Source organism: Limulus polyphemus, unplaced genomic scaffold (genome assembly GCF_000517525.1).
Source record: "Limulus polyphemus unplaced genomic scaffold, Limulus_polyphemus-2.1.2 Scaffold1483, whole genome shotgun sequence".
Taxonomy (NCBI): domain Eukaryota; kingdom Metazoa; phylum Arthropoda; class Merostomata; order Xiphosura; family Limulidae; genus Limulus; species Limulus polyphemus.
In genome coordinates this window covers 186,181-207,245 of record NW_013667093.1, presented here as the reverse complement: position 1 = coordinate 207,245, position 21,065 = coordinate 186,181, and the positions used below count along the sequence as shown (strand labels likewise).

The window sequence follows — 21,065 nt, the reverse complement described above, 5'->3', positions numbered from 1 at the left end:
TGACATGGACATCTGTACAAAACACAAAAAAGTAAATTATTTGGGGTGAAGTAAAAATAGAAGTAATTCAAACTATACATTTATGTTTGTTTTTACAAATTACACACAATTATAACATTGTTTAGTCTAGTTCAGTTATTGATTTTGTTGTTCTTTTAACAATTTTAACCATTAGTGTTTTAATCTTCAATCAGTAGAACTTCAAGTAAAACAACATGTTTGTTTGTAAATGGTTGGAAAAGTATTTAAACATTTTTTTCCACAAGTGTCATAGTAACCTTAAAAAAATATTCAAGTCAGAAACCAAAAAATAGCAATATCACAATCTTAGCTGATAAATCTATCAAAAATGATTCAACTTTAAAGCACTTAAGGTTTCTACTTTACCTTAAACATTGTTTAGGGCCCTTGCAAACAGAAAACATAGCCCTTAAACTCTTAGAATGCTACAAGTCAACTGGTGTTTTGATGACAAAATGACAGTCCTTAAAACTAACACACTCTTTTTCTTCAATAAATAAATTAAAATTCACACATAAAATGCCTCTAACATACATTAAACAGATAATTTAATAAGATACACTGTAAACATTTTTATCTTCACAAGTCTCAGGAACTCAAGGTTAAACTTAATAGTAAATCACTGTTCATTTGAAAACAAAAAAAAGTAGTACAATTCATTTCAAACCAAAATAAATTTTCCTTCTGTTTGAATTTCATTATAATAACAGGTCCTACTTTTGGCTAAAGGATATACAGTTCTTGATACACAATGTTATAAATGGTATACAATTCAATTAATAGCTTCTGGGCACTTGGACACCTGCTTCAGTTTTTTTAATCAACAAACTTTCTGTGATCCTTAATTGGTACTCACTTCCCACTGAACTGATGATCAAGAATTCAGTCGTTTTGGCAACAACTATTCCACACATTAGACTATTCTGAGACTTTCCTTATTTCTGCTGTCTGAGTGCTCTCTTATCAGCTCATAAGATGTACAGTGGATCCAATATATATATCTCTGCATACGTATCTATAAATAACCTTGGAGAAGTTAAAAAAGAGAATGGTTAATCTTAAATCATTACAGATACTACTAGAATCTAACTTTATTTGAAAGATGTTATCTTTAATGTTACTCTATGAATCTTTTCATTAAAGTAACAAGTTTTGTCTTAAGTACACGAGAAATCCCTTTTTTAATTTTCCTACTAAACTGAATTCACTTGAGCTTTGGAAATTATTCGTAGTTTTCTGCCTACCTAAGTAAATACACGAATACATTTATCACAAAACCTTTTCTTAGCTAGTAAATTTTATCAAATCCAAGAAAAATAGTGAAAAATTACCAGATGCCTTTAGAACACTAGCAGATTTATGTATTCTTCCATTATAAATATAAAAGTTATGGATGCTGTTTACAACTTTTCGCATAAATGTCAAGTTTTCTATCCTTAAGAATTTCCTGTTGCCATTGAAATACGAATGCTTTGCATATACAAATATTGACATGTTTGCTAATAATAAAAATTGATTCATAAGTTTATTATATCTTTCATATTATATCTATGATTGGTCAAACCTGCAAATACTAACTAGACAGAAACATGAAATTCCTACATTTTTCAAATATTTATATTATAAATAAGACTATGTAGATTACACCATATAATGTTAGACAAATAAAAAAAAAGTTTAGGAAAATTAGATTAATTTATTTTGGACTGCTTAAAAGTGTGTGTTTGAAAATGTCAAAACTTAACCTAACATTGATCACAGAAAAATTTTAAAACTTAATCTAGCATTTTGTAATGTATTTTCAAAACAAAAGAAAGGATAAATGAAAGTTCATAATATTTTCCAAATTTTTGTGGTACTTGATCCCATATCATTTGTAAATATACTTATTAAAATATTGTTTTAGACTATGTTTTTGGTATATTAATTTTGTTTAGTTTGTTACGGGGAATTTTGGAATGAAGCATGACACCAAGAAATTTCCTGTGGGTTTAGATTTGACACAGCATGTATGTTATGGTTTGAACTTTATAGAGCCTTGGGATAAAACAAATATTATATTAAAATACCAAAGTGACTGAGTGAGTTGATCATTTATAGAATCAGTCAATGAGTTAGCCAGTTCTGTGCTGTACATTTTGAATTAGAATCATTCAGTGAGTTGGCCAGTTCTGTGCTGTACATTTTGAATTAGAATCATTCAGTGAGTTGGCCAGTTCTGTGCTGTACATTTTGAATTAGAATCAGTCAGTGAGTTAGCCAGTTCCGTGCTGTACATTTTGAAGTAGAATCAGTCAGTGAGTTAGCTAGTTCCGTGCTGTACATTTTGAATAAAGAATCAGTCAGTGAGTTAGCCAGTTCTTTGCTGTACATTTTGAATTTGTGTGTCAACAAAGTAGAGCTTGCAAGTATGTGACTGTTTAGTTTTATTTATGAGATAGCCCTGTACACTATGGTTAAAGAAAATAAATCACTTTAATTATAATTAAGTGGGAATAGCTGAATAATCAAGAAAAATCTGCCAATGATAGAAACCATTAATACAATATTTATATCTAATTCTACTAGAGCAGTATCTTAATATTCTTGGAATGGTGATGGTAAAAGATTCATCAAGTATTAGAGAAAAAACAAGGCTTAATTGATATCCTGTTATATCTAAACAACAATAATAACAAAAAACTGTTTAAATTATTTAACTGAACTTTAATATCATGGTTAGATGGTGATAGTAGCTTGTTAAAGGGGAAGGTGCAACTTCATTGTTAGCATGAAATTTTGTGGTTGCGATGCTGCACTTCAACAAGCAAAACTTTAATTAGCATAGCAATACGGACACAACAAACATGCCCAGAACAAAGTCATGGTGTTCGACAATAAACTGTGTCATCATGGATAGAACAGAAAATAATTTATTAAAATTTCACTTTGTTCAAGAGTAACAAGTTTTGTGTGTTTTGATACATGAAAGAATATAAAACTGAACCACAGTTAAGCTTACAGTTGTATAACCTTGATAAACAAAGTAGTGAAATATACTCAGCCAAACTTATCATAGGTAATATTATTATATTACATATACAACCAAGCCTGATGGCATTAAAAAGCTTATGTGGCTCAGCCCTAAGCCCAGTAAGCAGTTAAAAGTTACTAGGTTTTACATTTCTTTAATTAGAAAAAGAATAGTCTCTACTCAGATGTGTTTAAGAATATTTTTAAGTTTTCTTATAGGTTTTTATTGTCATTGTGAACTCACTGAAGGCTAAGGTTACAAAACACTGTAGGTTATTCTACAGAGCTTATACTTGCTTGCCTTTACTTCACTGAAGCAATATGTTTTAAAAGCATCTCTTAAATCAATACAAAATTCTAGCTGTTTAGCAAATGATGATGTCACAGTTGAAAGAATTGCTGGATTTCACCCATCCCTAATTTGAAATAATATATGTATACATGATCCAGCTTTTCTAAATTTCATGCAAGTGTTTTGCATATAGTTAATGGTGTCCTTGTATAAGGACATATAAAGTTCCTGAATTTGTTCTAATCCTTTAGCTAAGGGAATGGTTCATACCCATTCCTATTTTTGTCTCATGTAGATATGCTTCTGACAGCTTTAGCAGCCAGTGTGTTTCTACACAATAAACATAAAAATCAGTCATCCTTGTAAAAAACTCCAGTTTCACAGCATAATCTGTGAGATAATGTTTTTGTATTTTTATCCATTCACTTGTGTCTGCTTCTTTCCCTTTGTTGTTATTGTTTGAAATTATTCTCTGCTTAACACTTTCTAAATCTACTGTGCACTGCAGGTATCTGTTGGACATCGATGTACCTTAATACCACAAAAATATCAACATGGCTTGTCTGCCAGCACTGTTTATGTAGTCAAAGGTTATTTTCAGTGAGACCTTATCATAAGAAGTGGAGATCAGTGTAGATGAAAGTGCATAAATGGATGCAGGCACCACTAATATAGCTCCTACTTTTACAGAAACTGTTTTATATTATTATACATATAATGACTAGTGTGTACCTTTCAAATGTCAAGTTCACACATGTAAATCAAATCTTAAAATTCAAGTAAAAACTATAATTTAATTTCAACAAATGTTTACTCAAAAGTTTTTAGAATCAATATTTTATTAATATATAAGATAAATTTAATGTAATTCTGAAATAAAAATGAACAAAGTTTCAATGTTCATTTCTGCACAGCTCCAAGGAACACCTGTAAATAATGCATTTTTTTCACATTTTCTGCCCATCCCAAATTAGAGGTTAATATTTACTATAAACCCACCATCCCATGAAAATTTAATTATTCATGTCTTGTTTTTCATGTGACTTCTCTCCTCTTTCAGTGGGTTTATTACAACAGCCTTTTGATTCCACCCTTTTATGTTACAACACAATTATTAACTACTAGATCAAATGGTTAAAAATGATTCTAGTTTATTTACATAAATACAGAGAAATGAAGTGGTTTTAGCAGTAATTTGTGATTTGCCAACATATTGGCTAACCAGAGTTCTAAATAGGGTGAACAAATGATTCTACTGTAACATTCACAAGAAAAACACCATATATCTGAGAATATTTTTAGCTTCTTTCAAAGTTCTTTTCATTGCTGTAAATGTTTTTGTTACATTATATCTGTTTGAAGCTGTGGGAATTTTCTTCTTTGACAATAAATGACCAAAATATTCAGGTGACTCAAATTATTTTTCTATTGAATATTTTTATGTTTTATATTCAAACCGATAATGGTGGGAAAAAGCATGATACCTTAGTCCAATTAAGTCAATGTAATAAAATTTAAATTTAACAGAGGTTTTAGATCACTGATTAACCTTTCAGTCTTCCCAATTCTTTATGATTAATAGTCCAATCAGCAAAATAAAATATAAAAAGAATATTTTGATGAACACCAAACATTGAAAATGACTGCATATACAGAATGGATTTTTCTGATCAAAAATACACAAGTAAAGATAAAACTTTTCAAACAAGGAAGTAAATGTAGAGATGGCTAATATCAGTCCTTCAAAAACAATGCAAACAAGACAGTAGGGATGGCATTTGCATAATCCCTACATAATAGCACAGGCACATAGAGTATTAGAATGTTAACAGCCAAATATAGGATAAATTAAACTCAACTGTGATTGAATAGTTATATATATTGCTATTCGCTATATGTTAATTCTTGCCTGTGCTATTATGTAGGGATGACACAAATACAATCCCTACTGTCTTGTATGCATTGTTTTTGAACAACTGATATTAACCATCCATATATTTATTTTCTTTTTTGAAAAGTTTTTTTTCTTTGCTTGTTTTTTTTAATGCAGCATTTCAATAGACATAGAAAGGTTGTATTTATAACCATGTTCTAACAACAGTAATATTCATCCTTTATTTATTACTGGCTGGTAGTTCCTTTATCACCCTGTACTTAAAGCTTTTTAAAGAAACACCATATTTCTCTAAGAAAACTAGCTTCAAGGGGTAATGATAACACCATTTACACTAGAATTATGTTGTTGATTTTTATTGCTATTAGTTCTTAATAATACTTATAAAAGCAGATACTCCACGTGAAACTGTCACCTCAGTGAAATTGGTTAACAAAACTGTTTTGGTTTTTGCATTATCATGTAATACAAAAAAGATGCAGAATAAAGAAGAACAAGAAATTCAAACTTTTTGCTATGATATTTAGAGATTTCCAGAATTTGACTCAGTAATTACATATATATTGTTATAAAAGGTAAAATATCTAGTATTGTAAAGTTTGATAATCTATTGAAAATATATTTAAAATACCATTTCAAAGAACAATCTGAGTTATCCCTACATAGACAGTGCTACCACCTGCCAGATAAAATTTAATATATCTTTTTAAAACAGTGTCTCAACAAGAATTGGAAGTTTCACAACCTAAAAATGACAAATATTAAATCAAATGATATGAATTTGTTAAGCTAAAATAGGTACCGTTTAGAAAATCTGTACTAAACTTCATGCAATATGATTAGGTATTTCCATTGTGATAGTCCACTGGTCCAAACAGGGTTCATACTGCCAATGCCAAAAAGAATTCCAGGACTTTTCCAATACCTCGAATACAAATTTCTAGGTGCATGTTTTAATATATAAGGAATCTAATATACATTTTAAGTTACACTTTATTATAAACTGACACATTTTAATGATTATGCGAGATATAATGCAATTAAGAAAATATGTGTAAATGACAACAAATATTCACTTTTATTACCATAATGAGTAAAAAAACATAGCTCTGATAAGTGTTCTTTAGTTTTCAGCTATTAATGATAAATACATAACTCGTAACTTTGTGCACAATTATTTTTTCTTTAGCTCTTTTAGTTTCAAGTCTAGTTCTTTAGTGAGCTCAGCTAATTCCCAAGTTTTAGATTTTATTGTCTTCTTCAGACTATTTGACTGTGTTTTTAGAGTCAACTTTCTACTTTTCTCTACTTTCTCTGCTTTTTATTCAAGTTCTTCTTTATTAGTCTGTAGTCTTACTCACTTTTTCTTCAACTCTTCAATGTCATCCAGAAGATTTTGCCTTTTCAGTCTTTGCTTTCGCAGATGAAGCTGCTACCATCCTCTTTGGGGTTATTGGTATGTTCAGAATTTCCCCAGTTGTTTGAATACGGTCCCTTTATAATTCTTTGAGCCACAAATGATCCTTCCGACAGATTTTCTTTGTCCAATGCTTTTGTTCACTGAAAAGCCCTGCTCAATGCTAGCCTGACCACGGAATGGAACCAAAGGAAGTCTCACAATATGTAAAACCTTGACATATTCCAGAAAAAAGTGTCCAAGCTTGTGTTTTCAGAATTGAATTGAAGTCCATAAAAGCAATTTTCTGCTTAGGAACCTTATCAGAAAGAAACTGTCTGAATGCAAATAGTGTTGCATCAAATTGTCTATTGCAATCTTGTTATGATCAAACAAGATAATTAACTCTTGCTTCATTTGAGACACACATAGATCAGGATCTGTTGCCATTTAAATACTGTAGATTCCTCACCAGTAAATACTTAATTGGTGCCTTCAGCTGTAGTTTCTGTCTATTTCTTGTGCAAATTCTTTGCATGTTATCCTAAGTTCCATTCCTTGCAAAGATGATACATTAGCAGTTTTCAGTGCCTGTTCTATTTCAATGCCCACATCTATTTTATTGTGGGCCACTTGAAGTTCTTTTTTCCCAACATAAAGAACAACAAGTTTCCTTCATGTTTTACTTACTTTCTCAATTTCTTCACATTTGATGAATATTGCCATTAGCTCAGTCAGCATTTCTGCCATGTCCTTGGCTATAAAAGGTAGCATGGGACTATCTGTCTGATACCTTGTGAAAAGTGAATTATTATCTTTGCAACCCTTTTGAAGAAGGCTAGCTTCACAATAATCAATGGATCATCACATGACCACATCAAAGGATTTTGTCCTTGGGTTTGTTAATTTCTAATGATCAACTGCTTGTACATGCAACTTAATATTTGGCCAGACCAAGAATGCTCTCTTTGTCACCATCAGATTTTCTAGCCATCTATGCCAAAAAATCTTCATAGGAAATATGTCAATGCCTGTAAGTTTGGTATAATTCTCTCTTCTAGCTGGTGTATCTTTAAATAACCACTAAAGTTTGCTGAGATTTGTGATACATTCCACTGCGATTCAGCTACTCCATATTTGAAAGCTCCATGTATGATGTGTAAGCCACAATTTCCAATGTCCATCAATTTTGTGTGATGATCTTTTTCCAACTGTGATTGGAAATCTGCTTGAAACTTCTAATTTATAGCTGGACCATCCATGGACAACTGGAGAAGAGAGGATAGACTTCCCTTTAGCTGCTCTATTCCATGGTTGAAAGAAAACAAGATATCATTTCATTTGCTGTGGCATGTCCAAGAAACTCATATGTCAGTTAAGGTGTAACTATCTGTCATTATCTCACATCCTCATATGCTCATCAAGTTGTTTTCTCTTTGTAACTTTGTTTATTGACACATCAAATAATAATACAAAGTCTCTACTTTTCTTCATTAGTATTTGCTCTTTTAATAAACTTCTGAAATAAGAAGCCAATCCAAACTGTGTCATGTAGGAACACTTCTTTTCTGACAATGCAAAGGTTTGAGCAGTTGTACTATTTGGAAACATAGATTTAAACATGTTTAGTAAACCACTGCATGAATTATATGAACAATTTGATGCCACAGTTTTCAGTGTCCACAATATTTCAGCATCATAATTTTAAGGTCCAAAGACATGCATGAAAGATCAACATGAGCACAGTGCCATTTGCAAGAGTTCTAGTATGAATGCACACCAGCAGTCAAGTTAAACTGGGAACATACAACCAGTGGACCAGGAAATATCTATCAGCCCCTACTGCATGTAGCAGGCCAACTGGCACGATTACCAAAGAATCTTGAACTAGTGTACCATTTTTATTTTGTATCTGTGAAGAAAAACCAAATAAATATTCTTTGTTACACAACTATACAAATACCAGCACATTTCCAGGAGTTTTCAGCACTTTCCAGCATCAAAATTTTTTCCAGGATTTTCCAGGAATTCCAGGGTGTGTACAAACTCTGTCCAAAAATGATTAAGTGGATATGTTGTCTAGAAACTACAGAAAATGGATGATGCTTACAGTAATAACTGTATAAACAAACTGAAATAACAGACACTCTTCTCTATACCACATGAACATAATTTGATATAGTTGAAACAAATAAATGGAGAAATATTTTGATACTCTAATGTTAATCTTTGTCATGTCCCTACTCTTTCAGTGTCTTATGTATAAAATTAGGTTACATGGTTGAGATAGAGGGCTGTGCAGCATAGTGCATATGTATTTCTAACCGGTTCTTTGGTCCTTTAGTATTACTGGTTCAGAGCTTCAAGAATGCTGAAATCTGATTGGCTGGTTTTTGAATAGCTGAATCCACAAATTGCTAATTTCTAAACCCGTGTCTGTTTCCTGTCCTGTGAAAGTGGCGTTTTCTCAGGGTAATCTAGTTACCCCCCCCCACCCCCCACACACACACACACACACTGATCTCAGCCAGAGCACTGGGTTTATAGATCTCTGTCAACTTGTGACCTTGACTATGGGCCTATTATCTTTGTCTAAAATTGTTAAACTCCAGGATGACAGCCTCGACCTTCACTTTGCCTGATGCCAGTTCTCCCTTTTAATTTTAATCATGATTAAAATGTTAGAACTCTCCCAAGTTCAAGAATCCAAATCCATGAACTATTAATCAGAAACCCCCTGGTTAGTATAGTTATTAAAAGTATATTTTATGTACATAATTTGCATGAGCAGTGCAAAAGGGGGATATCAATATCCCTGAACACCCAGGTTGGGAAAAGTTTCTTTCCCTCTAAAACTAAACACCTGTCACATTAAAAGAAAGAAAGAAATAAGTCTGTTGAGAGCTAGTTTTCTGTTTTTAATGTACAAACAGTCCTTAGTTTTCTTGTTTTATTTGTCAACTATTTTACAGCTATTCTAGTCAGTTTGGTGTCCAGTATCAATGGCATGTTTAGCAATAAATGAAGTATCTGTGTTCATAAGGCAAACTAGGTCTTTGTATTAATACAACTGTCCTAAATGTCTCCCAGTTTCTCCAATATATGACTTTCCACAGCTCCATTATGGTTCATACACAATTCCTTCAGTAATCAGAAGATCTATGGGTTGTTTTGTAGAGGAAAGTATGTTATGAAGGGTTGATCCACATTTAAAGTAAACTTGTACTTGAAATTTTTCACAGAGTTTTTAGTATATTATAATTGAGTTTTGAGATGAAATGTTTAGTTCTTCTTGCACAAGGCTCCAGCTTAGAGTTTTGGAAGGCCTGCAAGTTTTTTAATGATGCTGTTAAGACAGTCTTGAAGTGTTTCAGTTTTTATAGGTTAAAGTGCACAAGACTTTTTTAATGAATAGCATTCAAAATTTAATTAAATCACTTTATTACCAATGTATGTCAATAAATTTGATAACCAAACAGTATAAATTCAAATTGTCATATTATATAAGTTTAAATTTCAAAAGGAAATATACAGATAAATTCCCAATCTTTACTTTTCTGTATCACATGATATTTCTTCACTGCAAACTGCTCAATTTGGATTTTCTTTCCACCCCTATACAATTTTCTATGTTTCCAGGGAAGTATACACACACACACACACAGATTAGATGTTCCCAAGCTAAAAATAAAATGTTAATTCATAGCATCTAAGCTTCTCGGTTTATGGAGTTATAAATAATAAACTGAAGGCCACATGCCATGCCTCTCATAGAAAAATCCATTTTAAAAAATGTTCATAAACTCTCTCTAAAATTTGCTACTGGATAATTTCTAGCGAAAAGCAAGCAAACATTTCACTTTACTGACAACTACAGGGCTTCAGCCCATTAGAATAAGCAGATTTGAGCATTATGATATGGTTTTCTTTGTTTGACACTTTTGGAATTCTCCTTCACCAGCTATGGAAAATATTTAAGGCATTTTTAGCTTAGTTAGAAAGCCAGATAAATTAAATTTTATATGATTGGAAATAGTTCATATTCTAAAGTGCATATTTAAATTTAGAAAAAAAAAATTTCTGAGACCACATTCTCATTACTAAGAATTAGGGCTAATCTTTGATATCGACTTCTATTTGTACAAGTACGAAATCTCGAAAATGACAAAGTTTCAGATGGAAATACTAAATTTCTTGGTTTTTCTGTATACTTTTCCCTTTTTGTTATAAAAGTAACTAAAATTCCAAATTAGAAACTTATTATGTTACATAAAAAACTTAAATAAACAAAGCACTTGTGATCGATGATAGCATTTGTAAAGCAAAAGCAATAGTGTGCAGTCCATCATCATAAATAGCTGTCACTATAGTCTGAGAGGGTCTAAGTGCAACTCTAAAGAAATAAAACTAAATGAAAAATATATTAGCTTTGACTGTAAGAAAAAAGTATGTACTTGACTGTTACAATGTCCAGTCATTCTGGAATAAAAAAGAAAAGCGGTAATTTATATTTTGTATTGATGTGGTGGTTACAAGGTTGATCAAATGGATTGAATCTACATAGTTAAAATAGAGAAAATGTAATAAAGTTTTACTGTTAAAAAAAAAGAGGTTTTAGAGGTTATGCAAGTACAATTTGAACAATTTAAAGTGAAAAAAATATTTTTCATCTTAACCTGAAAATCACTTTGCACTCAGATTAGTCAGAATACGAGTCAGCCTTTGACTATAAATTCACAGACAATCTTTAGTAAAAATACTTAATTAAAAAAAAAGAACTGTACTGTTTACTAAAAGCTTATCAAATTGCATTAAAATACACTTTCTACATTAAAAGTTATGGTATGTATACTTTCATGATTACCTAGTGATTGCAAAGTTGGTTAAAATAATTGAGCCTGTATACATAGAGTTAACTAGACAAGATATTATACCACTTTTGGTGGCCTGAGGATGATTAGATTGGAGGTGAAGATACCTTTACATGTGTGTTGGTTTCCTGTAAACAGAGGTAGTAAGATGAGTCTTCTTTGTGAACAAGAACATCTAAAATGGGTAGAGTTCTGATCTGTAGCTGTTTTTTCTCCACATTCCCAGATCACAAAAGTATATTCAATGTAACAATTCTACAGTTTCATATAAGAAAAGAATTTGGAACTGAAAGTTTGAATTTCTCCATGTAAATTTCACTGTAAAGTAATGAGAGTGAAGAACCTATTTCTAAACCATTTGTTCAAAAAAGGAATCATGAATTTAATAATATAGGTTATTAGCACAGATGGTTATTAAATCTATAATTGTGCCTGGTACGAGTGTTTAGTGTTTTATCTTTTCTTAGGAAGTGATATGTAGAGTTCAAAAAACTTCTATCTCCAAAGGTTACACTGTTCTTCATGATGTTTTTAGGTATCATTCCCAATGTTGGCAGCAAGTTCTAGGGCTGGTACTGAGTTTAGAGTAGTGGCAAAGTTGAGGGCCAAGTTTAGTTGGTCTTGAGCCAAAACTGACTACAGTGGACAAATGGTTGTGATCCTCATCATTTGGTGAGAAGATCAAACTTTTTTACCCCGGTCATGTTTATTGTGTATAAAAATCTTTTTGAAGTGTTGGTTGCGAAACTGAAGAACCAAATGTTTGTCTTCTTCATCTAGTTTGTTGAAAAGTATCTTTCTGCCTTTTTGACTAGAAATCTGGGTGCATTTTTGTTTACATGCAAAAATGGTGGCTTGCAGGATTTAATGGGAACTTATTTTTCATTATTCTGTCACTTTCTTGACCATGTAGTAGTGAAGAGAATTTGAGGCGTAGAGCTTTGGGAAGGACATGGTCATTGTGATACTTGATTAGGTAAGTTAGACAGTTCCTAAAATATACTAGTTGTCCAAGTTGTTTACTGAGTAGATTGTCTGAACAAATGATAAAATTACATATTCATGTATATATTCTTTCTGAGTATGCTATGCATGATAAGTTATTTAAATCATTACCAGTTGTGGTATCTGCATGTACACAAACATAATTTATGCAACATAAAACTCATTTTGAGATTAAAAACAATTCCTTTGTAAAATTTATTGTAAAATATTTTGTGCACAACTATAAATTTATTCATGATTACCACAAATAATTGGCTTTTCTTCTTTGAACTTTCAGTTTAAAACAGAATCTAAATTAAAAAAGCAATACTGAAAGTTAAATGCTTGTACAAACTCCTACAATGCACCTAAGATTATAAGCCACACATTCCATATTATAGGTTCTCTACTTTTTTCTTTTTAGTAACTAGCTGGTGGTAGTTTCTGGTTAAAGGAATTTCATTTTATTAGTTATAAAAATGTTAGTTTTCATAATTATTCAGCTCTAAACAAATTCATTAGCTTTTTGAAACATGCCACTGATTAATCTAGAAAACTGTAAGATATGTGGTGAAAAATAAAGGTTTCTACATTTTATTAGAACAAGGTTTGAGAGCATTTCCTTGTTTTTTTATGGATTAAAAGAACATTTGCTATGCTTTCGTTTTTACTGTATTTTTAATCCAGTGCATAATAATGGTAAAAAAAGGAGGCTTATTAATCTTAACAGTAATATATATCAATATCTTAACTCTTTGTGTGACATTACAAATTATGAAGATTTGAGAATTTTAGTAATAACTGTCTGCCACTTGTTAAACTATATATAGAAAAGTTCACTTTTCACAGAAAATTTGCCTGTTTTTCACAATTACTTTTATTTTCCAGGATCTTCAAGTCTCTGGGTATTTATAAAATAATCATAAAATTTAACAGCTAAATAAACCTGAAATTTATAATTATGCTAAGAAGTATGTCAAGATCAACAGAACTAAAATCTAGTAAAAACTACATTAGTAAATGCTAAAGAAACTGAAGTTGTATTGATCCTGTTTAATGTTTGCTAATACAGTATGGCAATTTAGTGCAAAATCTATATTCACAAGATTCTATACACAACTATATCTAGTTTGATTCAGCACTGAAGGTTATTGTCAACTTATGATAATGAAGTAAACCTACAGGAAAACAAACCCCCCATTAAAGAAAAATAATGAATTTGTATTAACTGAGCCTTTATTTCTAATATTTAAGGTGATGAATAATTTGTTCCAACATTTAACACAACACAATCTCCAAAAAGGCTGCATACAATTGATTATCTTAAGATATGGTACAATGTGAATTTCAAAATACTTAATGTAAAATACAAGTGTATGAGACTTTTCTAAAACATTTGCAAAAAAATGAATAAGTTACACAAAAACATAGTAAATAATAACAGGCATTGCTATGCATTTGTGTCATTGCTTCTGTTAATCCTATCAGTGACTATATATGTCACAGGCTACACTCAAAACTAAAAACTGGTAAATATTAGAGCACGATGTTTTTCTTGAAGTTATCATCATATAAAGATATCATATTTTTAATTCTTGGAAACTAACAAAATTTTAAACTATGTTACATGCTCTCTCTATGTTTGAGTAAATGAAAACTGAAATATTTAATGTTATTTTCCATCACTTTATATTGTGGTTTGTTGTATGTTTCAACTATATAAAAACATTATTAAGCTTAATATTCAAACAAGTATCAACAAGAATTCTGCCATAATTTTCAACATCATTTTTAGAGGATGCTGTTTAACTCTTTCCATACAGACTTTGTAACCACAACATAAGCATCCATACTATAATTTTGAATGTGTTTTGTCTGTCTTTACAAAATTTGGAAGCTTTCAGTAAACAGTACAAGTATGCAAAAAATCAGATTGTTTAATTAAGTACTTTTACTAAAGATATGTCCATGAATATATGGAGTCACAGTGTTGACAGCTCCAAGTGCAAAGTGATTTCATGTTAAAATTAGAAATACTTTTCTTCATCTGAAAATTTTTAAATTCATTTGTGAAACTTTAAAACCTCTTAAATAAATATCAAATGTTATTTTTCAATAAAACTTTATATTTTATCTGTTATTTTCTCTATCCTAACTTTATACAAACTTGGTATTTGACCAATTTTATAACCACCATAAAAAATACTAAATAAATCTGAATTATCTTTTTTCTTTCTAAAATTGGTTGCAGATTGTAACAGAAAACAATAAATGTTTATCCTAAATAGCTTAAGACTCATAGCAGTCTACATATATTTATACTTAATTTCACTGTTTTATTGTTCCTTGAACTGTGCCTAACTACTAATCTTGCCATACAAAGTGTAAATAACCAGGAAAACATGTAGCTAATGTTAACCTATTGAATGATGTAATGCACAAACTGCTCGAGAGCATACTTCGTGAGGATTTTTTTTTATTATTATCTTACCTAATCTCACCTAATAAGTTTCTAATTTTTACCTTTTAGTTACTTTTATAACCATAGATAAAGAACAACATGAAAAACAAGAAACACAGTACTTACCTTTGATCTCCTGTTTTCTTGCTGTCAGTTACTGGTGAAGTCTAAGCCTACTTTTTTATAATGATGGTACTAGTACATAAATTTTTAATTACTTACACAATGCACCTAAGAATACAAAGCAAAAAATGTTCTACAACAATCATTATTTAACTTACTTTCTAACTAAGATTAGAGGGGCTTGAATTAATTCCCATTACTGCTCAATCTGAACACCACAAGATAAATTTTCAAACTGAAGATGAAACTGACAATACTCTGTATTGAAAACAACATAGCACTATACATCATTTGATAGATTCAAACTTTGCGTTTCTATTAGTTATAAATAATATAATAATAACACAAGAGAAGACTTTTTGCAATTTGTGAAAGAGTGGATGTGACAGGTGGGCATAGCAAGTGGATCTGATTTTCTAGTTTATGACTTTGTAAACAAATGAGATTGTCTGATACAGCTGTATCTGATAAAGAAATTGAAGTTATCATCATTATGGATTCAGAAATTGATGATATGTGTGACAATATTGAAAATATTTCCAATCCTACTACTTAGGTAAGAACCCTTACAGATTCATTACAAATTTTAATAATTAAAAAGGGATCAGCTAAGTCAAGTTTAACCATCAATTGACTATGGCAAACAAAAAAATGCATCTAACAGATGGAGAAGAGGTAAACTATACATGGCCAGTTTATTCAAAGAGAAATATGCAGTATTTTGTTTTTGTTGCAAACAGTTAAATATCACAAAAGTTGCCACCTTTGATTCTGGTGATAATGACTGGAAAAATTTGCACCAAGCCTTAAAGGGACAAAAAACTTCAAAAATGCACCTTCAGTCACATCAAAAATTGATATAATTATTGATAAGATTTAATACCAATAAAGCAATTGATGCAATGCAGCAAAATGATAAAAATAATAATAATGGAAATTATCTCAAGTTAGTAAAACTGGTAGTGTAATTTGAATATGTTATAGCAGAACACGTACGAAGAATAAAAATACAAAAGCTTCATAATCATTATTTAGGTAAAAATATACAGAATGAATTAATACAGGTAATGTCCATGCCATGCTCATACAATAAAACTAGTTGTCAATAACACTGTTATGTCATCAAAGGATGCGGTATCCTTTTTTTTTGTTGTTTCTTACATAAAATGTATGTTTTTATTAATGAATCTATGCATCATTGGTCAGTTTTAATGAAACATGTTAGTACACTAACAACATAACTCATAAGTGATACTAGATTGGGAAAGCAGAATAGATGCAATTGAAACATTCAGATACCACCCAGGTGAAATTATGATTTTCTGTATGAAATAAGCCAAAATTTATTGTATGATACTGTTAGAATTTAAGATATATTATTATTTTTTAATTTGTCAAAAGAAAAGGTTTACTTATACTTCTTAATAGTATAAATATATATACTGTGTTGTTGTTGGGCTTAGGATTCTTCTACAGTAGGTGTCCGTGGCTTGTTAGCGATAAATTCAATGATGAATAAACAGCACACATTTCACTTGTTTTCAAAATACTATATATATTCAGAACAAGTTAAACGTATGTACAACAAATTAATCATACCATAGAGATTATAAGCATATCATTAACACTACATATATAGTTCTCTTCTTCTTATCAAAAGTTTACTTAGGCCTATTCAATTACTTTAGAATTTCAGTTGACAAGTCGAACTATCTTCTCTATATTACTATTGTGCTTGTATTCTGTGTGCAATTCACTTAAGTTGCAGTTGTGGCGCAAGTTACTGTAATTCATTTGGGTAACGGAAACACTACAGGTTGGGTGAATAATGGTTGTGAAGATGTGAACTGAATGGCTAATCCTGACTGAAGGACCTGTAGTGCCAATGGATCTGTGGTTAAAGTTTTCCACACATCAAGAAATCTTGGAGCTGAGTCCCCACAAATCTCAAAGGCATACAATAGTCGCTGCTGCCATTGGCAGCATTCCGACTTAGCAGAGGAACCTTGTGGATATGGACAAAATCTATTCTAGGTACCAATGGACTGAGGGGCTGATGTCGGGGGTCAGGACCTTTGAACAAGGGTGGAACTAATGACAACAGGGATGAATTCAGAAACTGACAATCAAACCAATGTGCATGCTAATAATGGTCCCAACTCATCGTCAAATTGACGTGGTGATCCTGAGAGTCTTCCGACAAAAGATGGAGAGATAATAAATATCTTAGCACTGTATATAGAGTGAGACTAATCCTAGAAAGTTGTGATCTATTCAGGTTGACTGCAGACTCCATTCTAGAACACCAAATTTCCAGGAGCAGGTGTATTCTTTGAGAGCCTGAATACGCATCCACCTAATGGTGGTAAGCTAAATCATGTATTTCCAATAACTGTGGAAGAAAAGGCATAGCTGTCCCTTCATGTAAATGAGCAGTAAACCCCCCTGCATTAACAGCAATATCATTAGATGGAGGAAGAACTAAGTATTCACTCTCAGACCTTTCTGCCCTCAAGGGAGATGCAGGCTCCAAAGCAACCAGGGAAAGACCTAAAACATCACACACTCGACGGACTAACTGAAGAAAAGGAGCCAAAGGGGTGGCTGATCCCAAAGTGGCCTCCTGAAAAGCCAACAGAATAAAGGAAGGCACATGAAAAAGAGAATTTAATTTTCTCCAGAATATCCAGGCTCGCCCTCAAATGCAGCCTCAGAGTCCTCTGGAAAAACCCCACCGGACCGAATATATGTCACCATCTCACTATGTTAAGAGTGCTAGGTATCAGAGGATGGGATACGAAAGACCTGCTTTGCCTCCGTGCCAGAAACATTAAACTGGGAATTCATACCATATATTGGCTTGCCAAATGAGATTTTTTTTTAATAAAAGTTATAATTTTCCTATACTGAAAATATATTTCAGATAAGTACTTACCTCCTTTCACAAAAATAGCTATTCTCATTCAGTGCTGCCCTCTATATGCAAAAAAGTTTTGTGCATACCACAAGCCTTGACATTCCCACCCATCTGGAATTGACTGATTGCAATGTGTCTCTTATGCAAATCATCGTGCGACAACCCTCCACCAATATACTTTCTTGATGCATGTGACTCCATCTATTCAATTCTACCAAACTATTACTTCGCATTTTGGCAGAAAATGGAAGCACCCGTTTTCCGTGGGGAGGAAATACACTTTCAGTATAGGAAAATTATAACTTCCAATATGGTGCATTACCTCTGTTCACATAAATAACTAGAATCCCACACCGAATAGGTGGAGGGTCCAATGCGAGGGAAAGAAAAAAGCATCCTTCAAAAGTGTCCAAAGGACACTCCCTATGAGAAGATCTTTGGAATCAAAGATCTGATGTGAAAGACTGCACCACTTCTGAACCAGGTATACTCTTCATCCAGATGTCACATATATAGGTGGAAAAATGGAGAAACACATCCAAGAGGGAGAGAACTATGGCAGGATAGGGATCCAAACCATACAACACTTATGAAACTCAATCTCAGAAAACATAAAAGTAGGTAAGATTAAAAGGATGTGCCCCTAAATGTAGAGTGGCTAGGGCACAACAGACTATACATGGCAAGTCAACTACATCCAAAACCCATCCCACTGGGAACAAACATCCATGCAGGGGTAGGATAAGATCATACTGCATCAAAGCATCTGACAAGCATCCATGGAATGTGCCCTCTCTATGGAAAGGAAACATACTCATGGGAGACTGAACCAGGTATATTTTTTGCCCAAGTGGAGCCAATAGATGTGGTGTCAGAATCAAAAGGCAGATGAAGGTAACAATTCCAAATTCCCAAGGAAGAGAAATGTGTGTAGAGTGGCTAGGTGTGTCAGACCATAAGTGAGAGGTCAACTCCAGTTCAGACCAGTGGCACCAAGAAGAACTCAACAGGTTCATGGTAGGAGATTCCTTAACCATTCACCTCAGGTTCAAGAACAAATCCAGCACAAGTTGCAGCAAGAAACCCTAGGAATGTACATCTGATGACATCAGAAAGTAAGAAATGCAACATGGAGAGTCAATTCCAGCTCAAAACCAATCAACACTGGAGATATAACATCCAGTCTGTGATAGGAGGAAGTTCCTGGCCCACTCACACGTGAGGACTTATGTTGGCTGGTCCAGCTCCAACCAAAACCAGTTGCCGAGGTACCAACATCAAGGCAGTAGTAGGAGCGAGGGTTCCCAACAGGAAGGCAAACTGCAAAACTGATGAAATAATCCAGTCCAGACTAGCAGCACCTGGAATAAAACATCAGATCCGCAGCAGGAGGATAGTCACATCTTCTACACAAGTAGAATGCTACTGCCTTACTCTCGACTGAGTAGAACTGTGCACACTCAGGAGAATTCCTCCATGATCCAATACCCCAGCAGCTAGGAGCTGGTATGTGATAAGGACACCCATACTCTACTGGGAGAAGGGGAGGGATGTGTTGGACAGTCCAAAGAAATGCCTCACTGGAGAAAGTGCAATGTGTGACCATGAAACACTATTTTGAAATGCAGACTATTCCCAATACTGGCAAACAAAGGAACGTTAAGAGATGAGCAGCAATATCTTTCTATTTTACTCATGTTAGTCCATGAGTGGTTTGTCTGGTACAAACATATTTGTAATGCAATATACTGTGAGGAAGAACCTGCAAGCAGTCTTGTGGAACACCCCATCCCAACAGTGAGTGTGATAAGACTTTAGAGATGACAAAGTGTGGATTTTAGATGATAATAAACCTGGACAGGCACCACTCGCCACAGAGAGGGATCCAAAACATTTAAAGTAGGCCCCTGAAAAAAAAATTAAATAAAAATAACTTACCTACTTAGAGTTGTACTGATGTAAGGAGAACAGCTACAAGAGGAAGACAATACCCAACTGAGAAGGGAACCACTAGATGGTGCAAGTAGCATGACACAAAGGTATGGTGAGTGGTCCACATGCCAGCTTGGATAATCTCCTCCAAAAGATGAAAGAAATGAGCAGCCAAGGACATTGGGAGGTTACAGATCTAATGGAATGAAACACATAACAATGGGCAAGGTTCAGGAGAGATGGAGTGAGAGTCACAGAAGGGTGCTGCACATGACACACTGTAAAGCATGGACTGGACACAGTAGACGATCCTAGTCAGGGCGGGAGTATATATATGGGGTATGGAAAGAAGGGAAATAGGTGTGAAAGTGAAATTGCCTTCACGGGCAGCTGATATTTTGTGAAAGAAGGAATGGTTGGGATATAGGCTTTGTGGTAAAAAATGCAGTGAATGTTAGTGGCAAACATGTCTGACAAGCAACGTCCATAAGCCAAAAGGAGAAGGAAATATGTATTCAAGAAAAGATGATATAAGGAACACAAGACTAGATTTAAATTTCAGTCTGGCAACTGAGTGACACAAGGAGGATCATGGAGATGCACAGACCAAAATAAAAGGGAAATAACTGGAGAGGAAAACACATAGTAAAAATGGAAAAAAGGAGAAGTAGATGACAGGGCTGCCCTAAAGCCCACAATTGCTGAAACAACAGACCCATGTCAAACAATCATGTAAAAATCAGATATTTGAGGAAGGGGAGAATCCATACTGCATAGACCAACAACAGAATAATCTCCACCCATACTGATAGATACAGAAACATGGATGAGAAATGGACAGAATGAGACAACAGTGATCCTATGCACGTGGATAGTCCTGAACTGGGGGGGGGGGGACCACACAAAATCCACACATGAAGCCTGAGTATGGGAACAGATGGCTGATGCACCCCTGAGTGAGGTTGCCAAAGGAGAGACTGGGAGAGAGGGAGAGGTAGTTCCTGGAAAGGGATAGGATCCATTGTTGAGCCAGCCAGAAGGGAGCCACAAGAAGGATTCATCATGGAGTGGTATGGATTAGACGATAGATAGAATCGGGTATACTATGCGTGTACGGACCGAAGGCGGAGTGTACGGTACAGCAGAAGTAGAAGATAAAGGA

General features: G+C 33.1%; 1 long non-coding RNA gene across 11 annotated transcripts in view; it reads right to left on the bottom strand.

Annotated features, from left to right (window-relative positions):
- Positions 1 to 21,065, bottom strand: part of LOC106463789 — a 58,032-nt gene that overhangs the window by 32,137 nt on the left and 4,830 nt on the right. For 8 of the 11 annotated variants that reach the window (XR_002611563.1, XR_002611564.1, XR_002611561.1 and 5 more), the window contains exon 2: positions 878 to 1,047. This is a non-coding gene — a long non-coding RNA (uncharacterized LOC106463789). Of the gene's footprint in view, positions 1 to 877; positions 1,048 to 6,021; positions 6,105 to 10,168; positions 10,297 to 15,057; positions 15,115 to 21,065 lie in introns of those variants that run through there. The other 3 variants (XR_002611566.1, XR_002611567.1, XR_002611568.1) reach the window with 3 other exon arrangements.